Genomic DNA, 23780 nt, shown 5'->3' on the forward strand with positions numbered 1-23780 from the left:
TAAAGTTATGGCTTTTAAAAATGGATAATGTTTGTGTTTCCTCAAGCATGAAATTTCAAAAAAGTTCGAAGGAAGTTGTAAAAGTGCTATAGCAGACGAAATTTTAAAGTTATAAATATGGCATTAAATTAACTTGCTGCTAGACAGGTCAGCTAGTGCATCATATTATAAATATTGTTCTATGATATTTTTTGATATTTGAATAAAACCACAGGAATTCACTTGACTGTCGCAGCAGTAAACAACTTTTTGTTTTCATTTTTTACGGAACTTAAGCTTATTCTGTTTTAACGCATATCTTGGTTTCAACGTAATGCCGATGTTTGACATTTGTCACATTAAAAACACGGGAAGCAGCTGACTCGATGACTAATATAGTCTTTCGCTGCTTCCTGTCTGTTGTAGATTCTAGTTATGGTGCTATTTTATTTGCATTGTCTATATTTTTGTGCCGTATACTTTTCTCGCAACAGACAAAATAAAAGGTTTCTCTCTCTCTCTATGCAAATTTCAAACAACTTTGGTCACGGCTGAGTAATCTCTCACACACTTTTGCGGTAGCCACTTTAACAAGTCGAAATTCTGCCACTGCGAATGACTACAATGCAACCGCCAACCAATCAGAACATGTTATAAAAAGCTACCGTCCAATTGTGACCGTTCTAGCACTTAGCCAGAGAGTTAATTCTTGTTTTAAACTTTATTTGGTAATTAGGCTACAGAAGAAAAAGAGCAATAGCAGTAGTGGGAATCGAACCCGGGTCAATGAAATAACTGCTTTCTAGCCTTCACCCTAACCCCTAAGCCAACCAGTTGACAAAAAATCCACCACTTAATTTGCTTTATATCATCTTCTTTTCGCCATTTTTTACGTCACTTTTAAACCGTAGCTTATGATTGGTTGGCGGCTTCATTCTAGTCATTTTTAGTGGCAGAATTTCGACTTGTTAAAGTCAGGTACCGTATCCCTGGTTAAAGTGGTTACCCAGTACCCACTTTTGCAAGTCTACGCTCCTGTAATCACTCATTCGTAACGCGAATTTGACCGATTATAAAAAATGGCTATACTGTAGGCCTATCTGGAATTTTTGGCCTAAAGTGTCATATAAAAGGTTTTAATTAATATACTTTTTTCAATGATAAAAAGAAAGTAGGCTAATGTGTATTTGAGTTTATCATACCAACATCAACATTAGTAAAAACGTAATCATAACATTTTTAAAGGATATATTCATACGTTTTTAACGTGATCATCAGATAATAAGTTAAAATTATCTTGAAAAAAAAATAAATGCTTACAGTTATAGAGTGAAAAAAATTATTTTTTATTTTCTCGCTTTCAATGTTGTTTTTGCACTTGTATGCTTGTTCACCATTGAGGAAATGATATATTTTTGGAAAACCGAAATAGATAAGGCTCCCAAATGTCTTCTTTTTACAAGAAAAATTAATAATCCTCCGAGGACACTAAAAAATGCTCAAACATCCTCTTTTTTGGCATTGTAAGTTTTCTTGCTTATATTCTCAACAGGATTTTATTGTTATGCGGCATTTCGGCGAAGGATTGTGTTTGCTTTTCAAAAAACATTTTGCACCAATGTAATATACTATCCTGATTTCTAGATTCTCCAAAAAAAATTGACGCATAAAGCCACATGGAGGAGTAGGCTACCGTATTTCAAACAACCACCGATACCATAGTGCATTTGTGATTGAAAAATATGCACGCAAGAGTTGAAATTAACAAGTTGAAAATAACAAAAGTAGGCTACTGTAAAATTAGAAGTGTTAGCCTAACAAAATAATAGCCTAACGCTTTATTGTTAATGTTATGTTCTTAGTTGTTTAGATCCTACCATATACTTTCTCACTAAACTGTCTGGTTTAAACACATCAGAAATGAACTATTAGGCCTATGATCAAAAATACATAGATTAACTAAAAAAAATTCTAGCCTTCCTCATAGCAACATCTCATAGGCTAACATACAATGTATGTATCTCAGTTTGTCACCTACCTATCGTAGCCTACCTATAGTCTGTCTCCAGAAAACTTCAAAGTTTCATCTCGAACACTGGCCCCCACCCAACCGGAATGCTTTTGCCAAGAGAGATCGTTTAGTGCGGCCCAATCGCCTGCACACTGGTGTCAATTTTTTTTTGCTTCAAATCTTCAATAGCTTTTGCACAAATGGAGGATGGCAACATCCGCGATCTGTGAGTACAGCAAGGTGGGAGTATCGCAAACCACAGCAACTGCGCCGAAAGGTGTGCGAACTAAATGACAAATCAACGCAGTGGCTGCTCAAAACCTTCCCAAACTTCTAGCCAGGGGCGCCGGAACGATTTTTGACTGGGGGGCAAGATTACGAAAAAAGGGCACTTTTGTTTACTAAAAGGCCAATTTTTCTTCAAGTTTTAAGATAAAATATAGCGATAATGATAATCCGGTATACAAAGAAGGGCATCATGCTATATGTTATAATGATGTAACCTACTGTCAAGCCTTAAAGCAGCCTGCGGCCATGGCCGCTAAGTTGTGCTTGAATGAACCGCCGGTGCTACCTCCACAATCGGCCAAGTTTGGCCGCCGGTCTCTTCTAGCCAATTATTTAATTTCGCAATAGAATGATCGTGGATTAACTGTCGAAAATATGTAGTATCAAAGAGTGACGCAAAATTAGGTCAGCGCATCATAATCGCCACTGTTGCATTGTGCGGGAATATTTGTTATTGATGGAATATCCATCTGCGATCCCCAGCGCTGTAAGTCTTGTTTGTAATTCTCGACGTTTATTTTAACAAAGTCTTAATCCGAAGTGCTAATTTACATCGGCTGGCAATATTGTCGTTTTTATGTCGATTCGATGTTGTCGGACATTGAACCGTTGTTAAAAAGAAGAACTAAGTTAGTTGACATCAATGGGGAAAACATTTTTTGATCATAAGTTATTTTGCAAAAATTATGCTTCTTTTAGTAATGTACATCATTGAAATAGCTAAAACCTCAATTGCTACAGGCAACAGGGATCAGATGTCAGTCGATGTAACAGAAAAAATATTTCGCACTTGCTAGTGCAGGGGTTCCCAAACTTTCTGTTCATCGGTACCCTTTGGTCAATTTATAGATTCGCTCGTGTAGGCTACCCCCAAAATTTTGTCATATTTTTGGCTTAAGAAAGTTTAGATACGGCATTGCAACAAATTAATAGTAGAGCTGCATTAGAAGACTGCATACATGATATTTTGTACCAATCAAAGCACACAAAGTTATTCATAACAATGTAGCCTAATCCAAGGTTAAACAAACACTACAATCAATCAAACCATACTTAATGATCAAACAAACAATATATATATCGGCTGAATAAGCCCAGCAATCCTAGCTAATGTGATGGATGAGCCTGCTTTTTAGCAACAAGCTCAATAATACGAGGTGACACATTAGCAACAGCACAACGAAGATCATGTTCAGGTGTTTTGAGCTGTGAACTGTTTTTTGATTTGATTCCAAGCAGCACTGAAAATGTTGACTCACACAACCATGTTGATGGAAACAACAACAATGCATGAATAGCAGGTTCCGCAATCTTTTTGTACGACTTGCACATCGTAAACCAAAAATCACTTAAATTTCTATCAGAGTACACATCGCATGCAAAGCCATCATGTTGAAGTTCAATCAGTTCCTCTTGCATCAGGGTCTTGCATCCCTGTCTCAGCCTGCAGTGCAGGCTAGCCTTTGTAATTACAGTATGGTTCTCATAGCAATCAATCAGCTGTTTTGTCTTGTGTGCTGTGATTGGACACAATAAGTCAGGTAAACTTGGTAGTCACTGTAGTTGTAGTTAAAGCTTCTACTGCACGGGTGAAAGAAAGTGTGACTTACTAAAGAAAAGAGTTCTTAATCTCAGGTTTTCAAATTATTAACATCATCAGATGATAAAAAATATTTTAAGGCAGATTAGAAGTTATGGAAAGAATATTCTCATAGTACTTAAATAATCTAATGTAGCCTACCCCTTGAAAAGTCAAAATGTACCCCTGGGGGTACATGTACCCCAGTTTGGGAACCCCTGTGCTAGTGCATCGTCAGTTCTGATAAAGGGCAGTTAAAGCCTACAAGTAATGTTTCAATCATTGAAATACTTATTTTATTACCTTGCGGTCATCGTCAACACATGTCGAACGTTGTTTTTCGTTGCTAAAAAGAATTCTAGCGGAATGGCGAACTTCTATAAAATCAGCCACATTGGAGACACTCGTGCGAGTGTCGTTTGAATAGTACTGGATTACAATCCCGATAAAGCAGTTATTGCGTGGTGCAACGATTCTATTGTAGGACGTCGCCCAGGCCCAGACTTCAACAACGCTAAGTGATCATTTTAGCATTGTTGCAAGTTTAATTTTATTTACTTGCGCTATCGTTATTTTTATTTTGTATTTTGACCTCCAAGCACGCAGATTTGGCCGCCGAGAAGGAGCTCCCGGTAGGCCACGATGGCTGCCGAAAAAAAAACGAGTTTTAAGGCCTGTACTGTGTTGCAAAATTTTGTGCCGTAAATATTATTTTGAGGCAAAAATGAAAGATTATAATTAGGCTAAAAGTGAATAGCAGAAATTGTTATATTGCAAAATGTGTAGTAGCATACACGACTTTAAAAGGGCACCATTGCCCCCCCTGCCCCTCCATCTGCAGAAAATTTGATGGCAGGGGGGGCATTCTCCCCCCTGCCCCCCCGCTTCCGGCGCCCCTGCTTCTAGCCCGGGATACCGCTCCTCTGCAAGGGTGGTGAAAGGCAAAGCTTCTCGACCCATGGAGTAGCAAGAACGAAGGTTTTCAGACAAAAACAAATTTGTCCAAAACTAGTAGAGAAAAAAAGAAGTTCATTAAAAATTAGCGGATAATTTCCTTAATGACTATTAACAGTCAAGTCATTTGCCAATTAACAATTAAAATGTAACCTTTAAGCTGTGTCATATTTCTTTTGTATAAAAAGTAAATACACTAGAAATTTAATTTGCATTATAGTTTCGGGAGAGAGATTGCTTTCTTGAACCAAAGACTGGCAAAACACAACAATACTGGTCACAGCGGTAAACCATAATCTCTTCGTGGGAAAATTGTAACGTAAGATTCCCAAATCCGTTCGTCTGCATGCAATGACCCAAAAATAAACACACTTTCGAAACGTCTATTCAAAGTGTATTCCAGTAAAATTAGCCCGAGGCTATCGAAATAACTGGTGCAACGCCGTACACCTAAAAACTGTCACTACAATACAAATTACTTGGATAAAAGACGGAACTTTTGTCCAGCTAGCAAGCACTAAGCCAACAGTTAAATGAGCGGCCAACTTTCAAGCAATCATTTTACGAATGACCAGAATAGATATCAATATCTCAAATTCACGTATGCAGTACTGTGACGCAATAATGAAAAACAATTATGAAGTCATTCAACAGGTGTTCGAGCTAGTGAACCAATGCATTCATGTTTAAACAGGTTTCAAACCGAAACAGGCCCAAACAGGTCCAAACAGATTTAAACAGGTCTGACACAAGTCTTATTAACGATGGTGGAATTTTGGCACATTTTCTAGCAACTTCCATGACGTAATATTCAGTAGACTTGAACGGTTTTATATGACGTTTGATTTGTACAGAGATTGGCCGTAACATAGCGGCCCCTAGTTATGACAGTCTAACATGGCATAACTAAAAAAGAATTGAAGGACAATCGTGAGCCAATGAATAAAACACACGATACACAAATTTTTTGAATCACTCACGTTTAAGTTAATACGCAAATACAAAGGGCATGCAAAGAATGAACAGCAATAAGAATAAACACGACGATACATGAAATTGGTACCATAGGTACACGCTAAATGACGCTATATACAATAGTTGCGATAATAACCGACTGTTCCGGGCTCAGACAAGTATCGGCCACCGCAGACAAAACCAGGCTCAAACCCTAACACTTAGGTGTTCTTTACGGGGGCGAGGCACGAAATATCCCTCAACACGTAGTCTACTTTCACTTTCCCCGTACTCTCATCATAGTTGCAGACGGCAACTTTGGCTCTACGAACCACAGGCTTCCCTTTCCTAATTTGTGGAACTACCTCATGCACCCTCCCAAGTTGATACTTCCCACGTTTACCAATGTCTTGGAGAGAACCTACCACTACAAGTTGACCAGGCTCCAAATTCTCGGCCATTTTTAGCCATTTTTTCCGGCCCTGAAGACCTGGCAAGTAAAAATCGATCCATTTACTCCAAAACTGCTGAGAAAGTGACAAATTGAACCGATAATCCCTTCTTAATTGGTCACGATCATGTGGTTGCCCAACAGCACAGTATGGGTCTAAGTATGGGGTCAAAAGTGAGGCAGGGGTGATGACAGTAAAATCCCTAGGGTCGTCACTCAAAGGTACCAAAGGGCGTTCGTTCACGATCCGAACGGCACTGCCTGTGTACGTAAGCAGTTCAATAAAATTGGGCTTACGAATTGAAGAGTCCAAAATGTGAAAAAATGCAATTTTAAATTGTTTAACCATTGCCTCCCAGGCGCCACCTTGCGCCGGAGCATACGGAGGTATAAATTCCCAGTTTATCTCTCTCTGTCTCAGGGCGTTGTGAAATTCAGCTGATTCTATCAACTCGGGTAACTTCTTAGATGCTGCCTGAAAGGTACTTCCATTATCGGAATAGATAGCATTAACCTGCCCACGTAAATCTGTAAATCTTGTAAAGGCAAGTAAAAAATCACTCAGTGACAATGACGTAACCAGCTCAACATGAATAGCTCGAGATGCCATACATGTGAACAAGAGTCCCCAAGCTTTTTTGTGACTTCTACCTTCAACAAATGTTAAAGGTCCAAGATAGTCTAAGCCGCAATCAAAAAAAGGGTTTCCTATGCGCAGTTGTGCGAGACAAAGGTAAATCAGACATGAGCTGCCTTATAGGCCGTGCTTTCTCAATCGCACATACACCACAATCATTAAGATACCTCTTCACGGAAGCATTACCATTAGCGATCCAAAACTTCTGTCGCGTAGACAACAAAGTGTGCTGTACTCCACAGTGCGCATTTCGATTATGATGCGACAGTACAACAAGCCTAGTGAAGGGGTGTTTCGAAGGCAAAACAATCGGATGCTTTGCTTCTAGAGAAATCTCGGGAGAATTACTTAAGCGCCCTTCAATGCGGATTACACCAGCATCATCTACACAAGGTCTGTACTTTTTAAGTGAACGCAATTCTTTTAAGCGTTCCTTCTCACGTTGCGAAGCGCCAACACTACCCCGCTTTATCACTTCCTCAAGGGCATCCGGCGATCGCTTGGTCATTACATGTAACACATCGCCATACACGCTTTTCTGAACAAACTTCACAGTTAAGTCTAAGGCTCTATTAAGATAAGAGGCGTCCAGTTTTGGCTTCATAAAGCTACGCTTTTTCGTTTTACAGCACAAAAATTCAACAAAAGCAACCAAATAAGCGATTCTCTTTTTCATAACATACAAAGAAGGTGCGGCCTCGATCAATCTGTGAAGGCCACCCTGTCCAACGTCAAGCGACCCCTCTTCGTCACGAAGATATAGGCTATGGACAGGTACTGGAGTGGGGTTTTCTACAGATGGAATTTCTTCACACTGATAGAGAAGACTAGAACCATTTAACCACAACTCTCGAAACTCTTTCTTTGTAATAAGATTTGGCCTTGTGCCAACATCAGCTGGGTTCATATCGGTAGGGCAAAAACGCCAATCCTGGGCTCCAGACAACAATAAAATATGCTCAACTCGACGCGTAATAAACTTATTCAAACGTAAATCAGGGTTCTTAACCCACTGCAACACAGTCCGAGAATCACACCAAAAATACTTACTGCAGTCGGGCATCTTCAATGCCTCGTAGGCCTGCTTCACGAGTCTTGCTGTATTTAAAGCGGCAACAAGCTCTTTCCTAGCTATCGGCCAAGAAAACTGATTTTTTACAACAATGGTAGATTTACCCAGAACGAAAGACACACTCGGAACTCTGTTAACCAGTCTACGTAAGTAAACAACAGAAGAGAAAGCTTGATTCGAAGCATCACTAAACCCATGCAATTGATATGAAACAATATCATCAGGACTGCACACACCAGAGTTTGCAAAATACCATCTCGGTAACGAAAAATCCTTAAGCAGGTCCAAAGAGCGAAGCCACGACTCCCACTCTTTAACAAAGCTATCAGGGACCTCGGTGTCCCAATCAAACTTGTCTATCGCCAATTGCTGAAGTATAAGGCGTGCTTTTAGAAAAAATGGCGCTCCAAAGCCTAGCGGATCAAAATTTTGTCCAAGCTGACTGAGCATACTTCGGCGCGTGTGTTTAGCTAAGGGCTTTAAGGAACATGCGATACGCATCTCGTCAGACTCGGTTTTCCACACACAACCCAATGTCTTCGCTGATGGCAAAGTCATATTTTCAGTCTGAAAGTCAATGTCACGAATCAAAGGTGAAAGCATCTCATTATCCAAATTTGACAAGACAATCATAGCCTCCTTGTTAGCACTCCACTTAACAAGTTTAAACCCACGGCTATCAAACAAAGCAATTGATTCATGAGTGATTTGCTGAGCTTCCTCTAAGCTATCAGCCGAAAATATAAAATCATCCATGTACATATTATTTGCAATATTGCAGAGAGTCAATTCACCAGCACTGCTGGGATTCTGCTCGATCATTTTCTTTATAGCCAAGCAAGCGATATACGGGCTACTCTTTATTCCCCAAGGGTGTACACAAAAACGAAATGGTACCATCCTACCATTTTCAAGGTCATCATCTTCAAACCACAATATACGAAACAAATCCCTTTGCGACTCCGGTAACTTTATTTGAAAGAAGCATTTAGTCACATCAGCCATGAGACCAAATCTACCAAGCCGAAATCTAGCCAAGACATCTACCAGAGGGTTTAACAAGTCAGGACCCGAAAACATTACATCATTAACACAAGTTCCTCGAAATTCAGACTTGCCATCGTAAACAATGCGCTTTTTTAATTGTGACGTCACAAAGTATGGTAAATACCATTCAAATCCCTTGACATTTCCTGCTTCACCCGCGCGCTCAATATAGCCATTAGATTTAAGATCTTTCATGGTGTCAGTAAGGAAATCACGAAGTTCAGGTTGTTTTAAAGCTTTCTTTCTTAAAGCAGCAGCTCTATCTGACGCCAACACAAAATTGTTAGGTAGATCAATATCTTCCTTCAACGGAACAGGTATCTCAAATCGACCATCTTTCAACTCAATATTCGGTTCGACAAGTTCTCTAGCCAAAATATCATTGCGAGACAATTCACAGGTTTCATTTTGCAAAGTCAAATCCTGAATGACTTTATTCAGGTCTGCTATTTCCATATCACGAGACTCAATTTTACGCTGAAAGCCAGAGATGACATCCGACTCTGAAGACGTCTGCACTCTGCACACTTTAGCAACGCTTTCAACTAAGGGTGACTTACCACCACAAGCCAACCAACCGAGAGGAGTGATTAAAGCATGCGGTTCACTGCGATTTTCACCAACACGTTCTTCTTTTGCCCACATCAAATAAGCGTTGTCATTGCCAATCAGTACATCTACAGTACTACAATCATTCAAATGAAACATATTCACGTCATGAAAATGACGGAAACCACTTAAATCTTGTTTATGAGGTAAAGTTTTAACATCGTCAGCCCAAGCTGGGTTAACCACCGAGGTTATATCACAAAACAGTTCATCAGTCTCTAACGACTGGATGTTGAGTTTAACAAGGTCAGCACAAGTAGGTTTCTGACCAGCCAGAGTATCTATTTTAAACGACGCTTTATCATACGGTTTAAGACCAAGTTCGGACACCAAGTCACTCGAAACAAAGGTCAACTGCGAACCAGGATCATGCTGACAATACACCAACTTCGATTTGCCAGTCATTGGATTCAAAACACGAGCAGCAGTAACGCGGTTAAAGGCTGCTTTAACATTTCCAATCTTAACATTACGCACAGGAACTCTGGCACCAGCATCATCTTTACCAACCGAATCCAGAGAATCACGTGACGTCACATAAAAATCATGCAGAAGAAAATAGTGTTTCCTATCGTTGGTAGGTCCACACTTACGACAGTTATTTGCATGATTACAGTCTCTAACCATATGCTGGCACAAACAATTCAAGCATTTGCCAGCTTTCACAATGACATCTCTCCGATCTTTAGGTGTCAAGCGCAAAAATTCTTTACAATTAGACAAAAAATGATATTCAACTTGACCACGTGACGAACAACAAAAACACGCCGGTATGTCACTATGTCTGGCCACACCGCCGCGCGGTGCGCCAACAGCAGTCGAGTACTGCGAACTCCCTGAAATCACATTATCATGGGGCTTTACCGACGTCTGCCTAACCGGACATGAAGGCAATTTTCCTTTGCCAAACTTTTTAAAATGCTGCGACTCACCAGAATCGCCCATTAGCATAATGCTAAAATCAGTCGACTTGCGCGTTTCCTCCCGTACTACAAAATCAAACAAACTCTGAAAGGTAGGTTCCTCAGTGCTACCATACTGATCACCTAAAAAGTCAAGATAACGCTGCTTAGCGTCAAACGGGAGTCGCTTAGCCAAATCCAAAACAAAACGTCCTTCTAATTTATCACGCTGACCATAAGCTTTCGCGTAAAGCAAACACTGCGACAATTCATCTTTAAACTCTTTCAAATCACTGGAAGAGATAGAAGTCAATTTGCTACCATAGCGATACTTTCTAATTTCTGGTTCTGCGAAAAGACCTCCACGAACCCCAAAACGTTGGGACAAGCGAGCTAACGACATTTCTATCCTGTCTTCCTCTGACAAGCCAGGAGTGTCAGAAACCAAATTAGCAATCGTTTGTGCAGCTGTTCTAACACAAGCTGCTTGCAACAAAGTCAAACGAGTTCCCTTAAAGGGCGAAGCTGCCATCAAGGCCATAACACGATTTTTAAAGAAGACAAATGGCATATTATTACCATCGTAACCAATCAAGGCCGCCTTATCGAAGAACGTCCTACTATTTTGGTATTCAAAAAAGCAATCCTGCTGTTGAGAACTCGATTTAGCGGGAGAAGACAAGCTATATCCCTTAATGGGCTGAGTGGGCTCAGTCACATGCACAGCCCGATCACGATCCTCACATACGTTAAAATCAGGAGACACGATACGCCTCTCACAACCACCCAAATTACGTGTAGCTGGGCGATCAAAAACTAGCGGCGCTGAAAACTGTGAAGGGGGCAAAGCATTACTGCTAATGGCGGCCCCGTGACCTGTACGCTCTGGGGGAGGAGTTCGGTTGTAATTTGCAGACCTTGGCTCTACAGCCTTCGGAAGATCCTTAGCCGCGGCCCCGAGACCTCCTGAAACAGCTGGAAAACATGTGGATTGTACAGGTCCACTTACGGATTGAACAGGCGTGTGGAAAAGGTTAGGTAAATTAAACTGTGATTGATGTTCACTTCTGGAATGCCTAGAAGAGCCCTTCCTAGAGCTACGCCGGGAGCCCAACTCAGAACGATATTCAGCTAAAACTACCTCTTTACGTTGTTCGGCCCTCAACTGAGCGTCTTTGAGTGCGAACTCAGCAGCTCTAGCTTCGGCTCTCGCGGCGGCCTCAGCAGCTCTCGCTTCGGCCTCAGCAGCTCTCGCGTCGGCCTCAGCTCTCGCGGCAGCCTCAGCTCGTATGGCCTCAGCTCGTATGGCCTCAGCTCGTATGGCCTCAGCTCTTGCGGCAGCCACTGCTCGTGCGGCAGCCTCAGCTCGTATGGCTTCAGCTCTTGCGATGGCCTCAGCAGCTCTTGCTTCGGCCTCAGCTTGGATCTGGAGCTCCTCTCGTCTTAACTGTAGGTTAATTTGTGCAACTATCCGTGACGAGCTCTCAGACATCCTAGTGCTTACATTTGAGGCGCTATCCTCAGGATGTATGTCAGCATCCAACCTATCTGACAACTCACTTTCTTTTTGTTCGAAGTTATTTTTTAACGAGTTAAATTCGGGATCTACCCTATCACGAAGTTCTGCCAAGATTGCAGAGTTAACAATTTTACTCAAAAGAGCATGGAAATGCCGTAATTCCTCTTCTAAAGTAGATAACTTAGATCTAAAAATTAACAGTTCCTGCTTATCACTCAAAGAACCTAGGGCCACAGAAAGTTTCCCAATTTGAGTCAAAATATCCCGTCTAAGATGCCGGGCCTCTCGAACTGACTTAGCCTCATCGTTAATGGGTCCCTCCCCAGAATGGCCTGCCCGACCGCAAAGAACATCATCAGGCTTAAACTCAGTCGAGTCGACGGCGGTCGAGTCCCTGTCGCCACCGAGTGTAGACATATTAAATGTTAGGGCTAAATTTAACAATTAAAAAATTAAGTTACACAAACACACAAAATTACAGTAGTTATAAAAAACTTAACTGCAAAGACCGTAAAAATACAAAAAAGAATTTAAATGCACGATACCGTAGCTGTACGAGTATGTGAAGTCCAAACGTCCACAAAACTTGCTTGGATTCTTCCACTTGAATCTTCAAGCACAGATGGATTGCCTTTAATCTTCTTTCTTGCCAATAAATGTCAAAGTTATTTTTCTTCTGTACCAAACTGAGAAGAAATGTCTTTACTTTTTAGCTTAAAGTTCTTCAGTTGCCTACCGAGAAGAAATGTCTTTAATTTTCTTTGCTTCTTTAGACTACCAACCAATAAGATCTTCTTTTATTATTTCTTTGCTTCTAAGTGCTTCTGTGCCAAACACTAGACAGAGAATCGTCTTTTATTTTTTTATGGTCACAGCGGTAAACCATAATTTCTTCGTGGGAAAATTGTAACTTAAAGTTCCCGGATCCTTTCGTCTGCATATAATGACCGAAGAAACACACACTTGAACTTCTTTTCAAACAGTGTATTTCTGTAAAAATTAGCCCACGGCTACCAAAAACGAGGGGGTGCAACGCGTACACCACTTAAACTGTCACTACACAACAGATTACTTGGATAAAAGACGGAACTTTTGTCCAGCTAGCAAGCACTAAGCCAACAGTTAAATGTACGGCCAACTTTCAAACAATCATTTTACGAATGACCAGAATAGATATCAATATCTCAAATTCACGTAGAAAGTAACTGTGACGCAATAAATGAAAGACAATTATGAAGTCATTCCAACAGGTGTTCAAGCTGATGTAATATTTCCTGTTTAAACAGGCCCAAACAAGTCCAAACAAGTTTGACACAAGTCTATGAACGATGGTGCAATTTTGGCACATTTTCTAGCAACTTCCATGACGTAATATTCAGTAGACTTGAACGGTTTTATATGACGTTTGATTTGTACAGAGATTGGCCGTAACACCCATACTGTGCTGTTGGGCAACCACATGATCGTGACCAATTAAGAAGGGATTATCGGTTCAATTTGTCACTTTCTCATCAGTTTTGGAGTAAATAGATCGATTTTTACTTGCCAGGTCTTCAGGGCCGGAAAAAATGGATAAAAATGGCCGAGAATTTGGAGCCTGGTCAACTTGTAGTGGTAGGTTCTCTCCAGGACATTGGTAAACGTGGGAAGTATCAACTTGGGAGGGTGCATGAGGTAGTTCCACAAATTAGAAAAGGGAAGCCTGTGGTTCGTAGAGCTAAAGTTGCCGTCTGCAACTATGATGAGAGTACGGGGAAAGTGAAAGTAGACTATGTGTTGAGGGATATTTCGTGCCTCGCCCCCGTAAAGAACACCTACCCAGGTAGCAATAGTCGGCGTGCAGCTGGCGTCATCAGGGCGGCGAGCGCTCACATTGGCGACATCGAAAATCGTTAGCTGTAGGACAGCGCCTCACTGGCGAATATCGTCATGATTTTTTTTCTTTAAAGTCATGACGATATTCGCCAGTCAGGCGCTGTCCTACAGCTAACGATTTTCGATGTCGCCAATGTGAGCGTTTTCTGATAGCTCTGCGCCGTCGACTTTCGAGCGAGAGACGCGCTTTCGATTTTCGCTCGCTTTCCGCTGGCAACGCGCAGTCGAGTTTCGTCAGATGGTGTTGGTTTCCTACGAAAGACCGAGCTTCGCGCTTGATTAGAAAAATTTCGTCATCATACCGTTTAGTTGCGCTTGATTGAAGTCACGTGCCATTTCAAACACGCGGTTGATTTGATTTGAAGAGCCTGTTTGTCTGATTAATTGTCTTTTCACTCTTTTGCGCTTGCTCAGTTATTGGGTAGACTGCTGTACAATAAAGCTTACTTTGCACTTATTTTGCTGTACCCGGTTACGCCTACAGCATGTAAGAAAGTGTCGAAAGAGGGAACTGTGTCCTAGTTTATTGTGTTTTAACCTTAATTACATGAAGATTTAAGCAAGCTAACAAACGCTTTCTTTTTGATCTGGAAGAAAAGTTAGAAGCAGATGCGGATGTTTTGGCAGCTATTGTAAGTCACTGTACTCATTTGTTGTACACTTTTATGCCACAAGCTACATGTGTGGTAGGCCATGTCGGAATAGGTACATGCAATCATATTCCGACATGGCTACACCAGCCTTATGTCATGCAACAACCGATCAGTTAAATTCTAACATGACGTGTTGACAAAATATTTGTTATTGCACCTATAAAGTAACCGTTGTCATATTAGTTACATGTTTGTTTTCGCTTTGCAGGTGGTAACTACAGTAAATCATACTCAAAAAAGATTAGAACCTCCCAGACAGCAAAACCCGTCATTTTTACATTGATGTGACGTCTGCGGACATTGAACCAATGTAAAAATGACAGATTTTGCTGTCTGGGCTTTTAATTATTCAACTGCTCAGTTTCAAGTTTTAAAACTTGTTTGTTTTGCTCTAAACGCTTCCACATACATTTTGTGTGCAGAAATACTTTAGTTTGTAAAATAGAATCATGTTTATTAAACCAATTTATGATGATTTTTAAAGAATAACCTAACGATTAACCAATATATAGAACGTGTGGTTGTTTGGTTTGAGTTCACAATCTAGACTTCGCTTGTTACCTTGTTCAGTTCTAAACTGACTATTGAGTAACGCGTGGATGTTCATTTAACAGCGAAGAAAAATAACGGTTGGAGGAAATGATTGTACGGAAACTGTGTGGAGAGTTATGCGACTTTTAATGAATGACGATCTGGCCGCTCAGTTTAATTGAAGTGGAAAAAACGAAAAAACTGCCTTTCTTGATCTGAAAATAAAAAAGTGTTATTTGGTAAGTTTGTATTTATATAATTGTATATTTAAGTAGTTTTACGAACTACCGTCAGTAATAAGTGCTGCAATGCTATTGCTAACACCATGCATACTACAGTACGATGGTGGAAAATGCCAGGCTTCTTTGTTTTTATGAATGGAAGTTAAATATAAATCAAATCAACTGAGGATTGACAAATTGGAAGATTTATCAAGAAATGGAATATTTTTCTGTAATATAAACGTTAAAATGTGACAACGTCCTGTAATATATCAGTTTCTACTATTTAGCCATGCCTTCCCAATATCACATGCGTGGTTGTTGTTGCAGGATAAAACACTGGTTTCAGCAGCACCTTATCACAAAAGATATTTCAATAATGCTGAGTATTATCACTGATGAATTATATTAAACCCTCTCCCCCACCGATGTGACGCTAACGTAACACTTTACATACCCCCCCCCCCGTCGCAGGCGTTACGTAATATTTAAACGTTCCCTAATTACAATTTTTTTTATATTACTACCCGTCTTGCTACGTCATAGGGGGGTTTATACAGTACATTTAATTGTAATGAACCCCGCTCATGTCCTCATGCAGGTTAAGGATACTTGCCATCGGTTCGATCCCTAATAATGAGTTAGTAGTGTAATTAAGTTGTTGTTGTGAGCGAAATTGTTTTCACAGAGAGCTCATATTGTATTATTACAGATGTGATTCGAAGGCAAGCCAAGGCGACGGACAAAGTTTTCAAATCTGCAGTGAAGCGGTATTTGAAGGCGGCTGGTGACAGAAATGAAAAAAAAAAGAACCGGGCAAACAAAACTTCCGGCGCAGATAAAAATTCGGACGATACATGAACGCTATCTGTTTTTTGATTGTCTGTTGACCTTTTAGTGTTCTCTTTTAACATCTTGCTGCAAATTATTATTTTTGCGTGCCTCTTAATTCGGTTTGCTTCCTTCGTACAGTAGTTGTATTTGGGAAAATCTTATCCCGACAAGCTATTGCCAAACACTGTTGTGCCGTCTATGCACTAATATTAATTCTTGTGGTGAAGTCGAGTTTAATGTTATTAATCATTTAATTAATATCTTTAATGTTGTTATTCAAACGTGTTTTCGGAGGGGTGTTTTGCCGCCAGTCCTAATCCCTAACATTACCCCGAACCAAAGCTCTTTGGCGTCAAAACGACCTGTTCCCATTTTTTTTATATTTACCTAATGGATGTCGGAACGCAATAATCACTCATGATTGTTGGTATACTGCATGTATCCTACGTGGATGTTTGAATTTTGTGCTATTTGGCTTTGAAGGTTGCCAGCATGACAGCCACAACAGATGTGCAAACGAAAATGCGTTATGGTCGTCGTTCAGGTGGCCCTTCCCTATAATTGTGGTTGCCGTGCTGGCAACCCTCAAAGCCAGATAGCACAAAAAACTCATTAATTTGAATTTCCCTGCTGGCTACGTATTAATCTTTATTACATCATAAAGTACAGTGGAAGCAATAGTAGTGTTCTTGATGTTGCTGTGTATTTTCTTCCAGTGCTGTGATTTTGACGTATTGCAATACAATACCTATCATATAATTATGCTTATATAATTATGATACTGTCGTATGTAGTACACAATTGGTTTCTAACCGGGAGTAAATTTTACTCACCCCTACCCTAGGCCTAAGGTAAATCTTGCAAGCAAACATTTTAATCAAACTCATTATAGTTTGGAAAACCAAGAAAGTTTTTTTTAATAGAATTTTTTGCTTAAAAATTATTGTTTTGCGAAAACTGTCAAAATTCACTTAACAGCTGCTGGCTTTTACAAATAATCTCATGTTTATAATCTTTAGCTTTGCTCTCACATGGCTTGGACTTGTAAATTGTTCTGTTATTTGTATTACAAATGATCAGAAAAACCGCCATTCATTATTACTGAAACATTTTTTAGCATTGTGTTACGAAAATGGAGCTGTGGTAAGACAGTGTATTAAAAATCTTCATTGTTTTCGTTGTTTTACATTCTTGAATTGCGTCTCGCTTTAACCACAAAAAGACAATTAATACACGAAATGCTTCAAAAAGTTTTAGTGTTTTGTTTTGATAATTTCGCAAACAACAGCTGCTGCTGGTGGCCGAAAAAAAAAGGGCTTCAGCAGGGCGACATTCGTCAGTCCAGCGACAGCGCGCGCAGCCGCAAAAACGTGCCAGTAAGTTTAGCGAAATTCGTTGGCGTACAGACAGCGCGCCGTTAACTAACTTGAGCGACTTTCGCGATCGAGGCGCTTACGCACAGCCGACTTTATTGTCGAATTTCGCCAGCGTTACGCCGGCTATGCGATGAGCAGATCGGTGGCGGCTGGCTGGCGATTATCGCTGGCGCGTCGCCAATAACTTCGCCAGCGTGGAGCTGGCTAGACGCCAATCTTTGCTACTTGGGTAAGTGTTAGGGTTTGAGCCTGGTTTTGTCTGCGGTGGCCGACACTTGTCTGAACCCAGAACAGTCGGTTATTATCGCAACCATTGTATATAGCGTCATTTTTTGCGTGTACCTACTACCTATGGTACCAATTTCATGTATCGTCGTGTTTATTCTTATTGCTGTTCATTCTTTGCATGCCCTTTGTATTTGCGTATTAACTTAAACGTGAGTGATTCAAACAATTTGTGTATCATGTGTTTTTATTCATTGGCTCACAATTGTCGTCAATTCTTTTTTAGTTATGCCATGTCAGACTGTCATAACTAGGGGCCGCTATGTTACAGACGGTTGTTCGCCTGGTCAAACGTCATGTAGAAACCGTTCGGGTCTACTGAATATTACGTCATGGAAATTCCTAAAACATGAGCCAAAATTGCACCATCGTCCGTAAGACTCGTGTCAGACCGGTTTAAACCTGTTTCAGTTTGAGACCTGTTTGGACATGAAATATTGCGTCACGAACTGCTCTCGTGCCTTTGAGTTATCACAAATTTTTCTGATTCATTCTCGAAGTTGTTTGTTGGAAGTCGGTCGCACATTTAACTGGTTTATTTGGTGCTTGCTAGCTGGACAAATTCTCCAGCTTTCACAATGACATCTCTCCGATCTTTAGGTGTCAAGCGCAAAAATTCTTTACAGTTGGACAAAAAATGATATTCAACTTTACCACGTGACGAACAACAAATGCATGCCGGTAGGTTTTTACGTCTGGCTTCACCACCGCGCGGTGCGCCAACAACAGTCGAGTACTGCGAACTCCCTGACATCACATCATCATGGGGTTTTACGGACGTCTGCCTAACCGGACATGAAGGCAATTTTCCTTTGCCAAACTTTTTAAATTGCTGCGACTCACCAGAATCGCCCATTAGCATAATGCTAAAATCAGTCGACTTGCGCGTTTCCTCCCGTACTACAAATTCAAACAAACTCTGAAAAGTAGGCTCATCAGTGCCACCATACTGATCACCTAAAAAGTCAAGATAACGCTGCTTAGCGTCAAACGGGAGTCGCTTAGCCAAATCCAGAACAAAACGTCCTTCTAATTTATCACGCTGACCATAAGCTTGCGCGTAAAGCAGACACTGCGACAATTCATCTTTAAACTCTTTCAGATCACTGGAAGAAGTCGAAGTCAATTTGCTACCATAGCGATACTTTCTAATTTCCGGTTCTGCGAAAAGACCTCCACGAACTCCAAAACGTTGAGACAAGCGAGCTAATGACATTTCTATCCTGTCTTCCTCTGACAAGCCAGGAGTGTCGGAAACCAAATTAGCAATCGTTTGTGCAGCTGTTCTAACACAAGCTGCTTGCAACAAAGTCAAACGAGTTCCCTTAAAGGGCGAAGCTGCCATCAAGGCCATAACACGATTTTTAAAGAAGACAAATGGCATATTATTACCATCGTAACCAATCAAGGCCGCCTTATCGAAGAACGTCCTACTATTTTGGTATTCAAAAAAGCAATCCTGTTGTTGAGAACTCGATTTAGCGGGAGAAGACAAGCTATATCCCTTAAGGGGCTGAGTGGGCTCAGTCACATGCACAGCCCGATCACGATCCTCAAACACGTTAAAATCAGGAGACACGATACGCCTCTCACAACCACCTAAATTACGTGTAGCTGGGCGATCAGCAACTAGCGGCGCAGAAAACTGTGAAGGGGGCAAAGCATTACTGCTAATGGCGGCCCCGTGACCTGTACGCTCTGGGGGAGGAGTTCGGTTATAATTTGCAGACCTTGGCTCTACAGACTTCGGAAGACCCTTAGCCGCGGCCCTGAGACCTCCTGAAACAGCTTGAAAAGATGTGGATTGTACTGGTCCACTTACAGATTGAACAGGCGTCTGGAAAAGGTTAGGTAAATTAAACTGCGATTGATGTTCACTTCTGGAATGCCTAGAAGAGCCCTTCCTAGAGCTACGCCGGGAGCCCAACTCAGAACGATATTCAGCTAAAACTACCTCTTTACGTTGTTCAGCCCTCAACTGAGCGTCTTTGAGTGCGAACTCAGCAGCTCTGGCTTCGGCCTGAGCTCTCGCGGCAGCCTCAGCTCGTACGGCCTCAGCTCTCGCGGCGGCCTCAACTCGTATGGCTTCAGTTCTCGCGGCGGCCTCAGCAGCTCTCGCTTCGGCCTCAGCTCTCACGGCGGCCTCAGCAGCTCTTGCTTCGGCCTCGGCTTGTATCTGGAGCTCCTCTCGTCTTAGCTGTAGGTTAATTTGTGCAACTATCCGTGACGAGCTCTCAGACATCCTAGTGCTTACATTTGAGGCGCTATCCTCAGGATGTATGTCAGCATCCAACCTATCTGAGAACTCACTTTCTTTTTGTTCGAAGTTATTTTTTAACGAGTTAAATTCGGGATCTACCCTATCACGAAGTTCTGCCAAGATTGCAGAGTTAAAAATTTTACTCAAGAGAGCATGGAAATGCCGTAATTCCTCTTCTAAAGTAGATAACTTAGATCTAAAAATTAACAGTTCCTGCTTATCACTCAAAGAACCTAGGGCTACAGAAAGTTCCCCAATTTGAGTCAAAATATCCCGTCTAAGATGCCGGGCCTCTCGAACTGACTTAGCCTCATCGTTAATGGGTCCTTCCCCAGAATGGCCTGCCCGACCGCAAAGAACATCATCAGGCTTAAACTCAGTCGAGTCGACGGCGGTCGAGTCCCTGCGTCGCCACCGAGTGTAGACATATTAAATGTTAGGGCTAAATTTAACAATTAAAAAAATTAAGTTACACAAACACACAAATTACAGTAGTTATAAAAAACTTAACTGCAAAGACCGTAAAAAATGTAAAAAGAATTTAAATGCACGATACCGTAGCTGTACGAGTATATGAAGTCCAAAAGTCCACAAAACTTGCTTGGATTCTTCCACTTGAATCTTCAAGCACAGATGGATTGCCTTTAATCTTCTTTCTTGCCAATGATTGTCAAAGTTATTTTTTCTTCTGTACCAAACTGAGAAGAAATGTCTTTACTTTTTAGCTTAAAGTTCTTCAGTTGCCTACCGAGAAGAAATGTCTTTAATTTTCTTTGCTTCTTTAGACTACCAACCAATAAGATCTTCTTTTATTATTTCTTTGCTTCTAAGTGCTTCTTAGCCTACCAACTACAAACTTCGTCTTTTATTTTTTACTTCTAAGTGCTTCTGTGCCAAACACTAGACAGAGAATCGTCTTTTATTTTTTTGTGCTTTAATTTCTTGGCCCACCAGCTAACAAGAACTCGTCTTTTATTTTTTATGGTCACAGCGGTAAACCATAATCTCTTCGTGGGAAAATTGTAACGTAAGATTCCCAAATCCGTTCGTCTGCATGCAATGACCCAAAAATAAACACACTTTCGAAACGTCTATTCAAAGTGTATTCCAGTAAAATTAGCCCGAGGCTATCGAAATAACTGGTGCAACGCCGTACACCTAAAAACTGTCACTACAATACAAATTACTTGGATAAAAGACGGAACTTTTGTCCAGCTAGCAAGCACTAAGCCAACAGTTAAATGAGCGGCCAACTTTCAAGCAATCATTTTACGAATGACCAGAATAGATATCAATATCTCAAATTCACGTATGCAGTACTGTGACGCAATAATGAAAAACAATTATGAAGTCATTCAACAGGTGTTCGAGCTAGTGAACCAATGCATTCATGTTTAAACAGGCTTCAAACCGAAACAGGCCCAAACAGGTCCAAACAGATTTAAACAGGTCTGACACAAGTCTTATTAACGATGGTGGAATTTTGGCACATTTTCTAGCAACTTCCATGACGTAATATTCAGTAGACTTGAACGGTTTTATATGACGTTTGATTTGTACAGAGATTGGCTGTAACAAATACAACAAGGCTGAGCATTATAACAATATATTTTACATATTTACTTAACAGCCATAACGTTTTCGGCTTAACTTAAGCCCTCATCAGCAATCTGAAAATATGTATAAAATGCAATAAATTTCAACTTCTTAAAGGTAACTAGCTAACTGACTATAAGCATCAAGAAATGCGCAGTGATTAAAAGCAATAGTGCGGAAAACAGACAGACGGAAAAACAAGTTAGGCTACCGTACGACCGGCAAATGAATAGGTGACGGACTGACGGTGTTCTTTCTTTTTTGATAACCTAACCGCTATGTATGAGCTGCTATCCAACCTGTCTTCTTCCTAACTTTCGACTCAAGTTCCACATGTGTTGAGTGAAGATTGATGGTATATTGTTAACAAGAGACGGGTGGTTGTGATGTGGAATAGTCACTTCACACTCTTATTACGTCCGTCCGTTAGATTCACACATCGTAAAAGGAAGACGAAACACGTTTGTAAAACACAAGTTAGAAAAAATAGAGAAAGAATGACGAGAGATTGTCGCTCAAGCGTGACAGTGCATCGCAATGATGACGTCACGATTGCGCGACCATCTATGTCACAATACGGAGACAGATAACTTGGCCATAATTTCGTGAACAGACGGTACTTGGTTTGGTTTTGAATTCTTATTCTCCGATATCCTCGGACTAACAATGCCTTGTAGCCTTGTAGGTATTCCTGGTAAGTTTCGTATATTTGTAGAGATTTTTGACGCAAGCCGGTTACCGAGAATGGCCGAGTGAACTTACCGATTGTTGAAGTTTTGTTGCCGGGGAATTATTCCATCCATTAGATGCCGCTGAATGGAGAGCAGTCCTTAACGTGCGTTGCTCAAGCGCACCCCGAGAGTCGAACCAGCGTCGCGTGATCTTGAGTCTGGCGCTTATAGACACTGAGCTAACGGAGCGGCTTTGAACTGATTGGCTCTGAACCGATTGCAGGAAATGTTACGTTATTTACCAGGTGAAAATTTCTACAAATATATTTGTTTAAACGATTTAAAAAATACGCGGCACATCTTAAAATTTCGAGGCCCCTAAATCTTTAGGCTCTCGGCTTTGGCCTTTCTAGTCTAACTCTAATGGTAATCCGGCACTGGCCACGCTGTAGACGTGAAAGAATGTTTTGTTTCAGTGTTCTTTCAAACGTGAAATATTTCTCCATTACCATAGGTCCACTTGACTGTGGTTGTGCTTGGTTGGCAGTGCATGCCTGGAGCTGATCTTTGCTGTGCAACGCAGAAAACCTCATCTTTAATGCAGAATATTTGTGGGCGGTGGTGGATTAATGTGTAGCAATGTGTACCAAAACTACTTGATGAAAGATAAAGAAGTCGTGTGACTGAATCGTCGATTGATTATATTATCCTAAATTCGGTTGAATTTGGAAATCAATATTATTTCAGCAGTAGGCCTAAGCAATGCTCAAGTGATGAATTTTAAAATTTTTTAGGAAAAAGCGTGCTTTGCAGAAATTGGACGAATTATTCAAAAAGTCTTTGAACAATACAATGTTTATGCTTTTGCTTCAGAAGCAAGTGAAAAAAAAGTTGAAATCGGAAACTAGAATCGAAAAACCGTTTTCGAAAGGAAACTGCTGCGATAAGTTTTAGCTTGCTTGCCAGTTGCCAATGTATCAGTGGCTACGAAAAGAGTTCAAGGTTCCAAACCAGAGTTATAGGCTGATATTTATCATTTAATTCTAAACGAGCCTTGTTTACTTGATTCTTTGCGAGTGTGGGTTTAGTGCTGTTGTGCATTTGCTGCATGCTGAGATAAATCGTTACCAGTTACCACTGATTGGTGTCATGGTGTCAAATCAGGCAGCATTTCCCAATAGTCATGCCTTTTAAGCTGTTTTTAATAACGAAAGATCAGCTCTAACGAAATTATTAAATTACTTGGAGAAAATATGATCGAAATTGTGCACAACCGTTTAAGATCCTAAAAACGGACTCAACTGAAAGGATCTTTCTTTTCTTGCATTGCACCACTATGCTTCATAATAGTTAAAATGCTTTCTACTGTATTTGCATCTACATTTTGCTTCAAAGAATTAAGCCTGGTCTATCCCGAAACATCAGGGTCGACCAGTTTGTCTCCTCCACTTGCATTTACATAAGTAGCCTATCTAC

This window comes from Aplidium turbinatum, chromosome 14 (assembly GCF_918807975.1).
Source record: "Aplidium turbinatum chromosome 14, kaAplTurb1.1, whole genome shotgun sequence".
Lineage (NCBI taxonomy): Eukaryota > Metazoa > Chordata > Ascidiacea > Aplousobranchia > Polyclinidae > Aplidium > Aplidium turbinatum.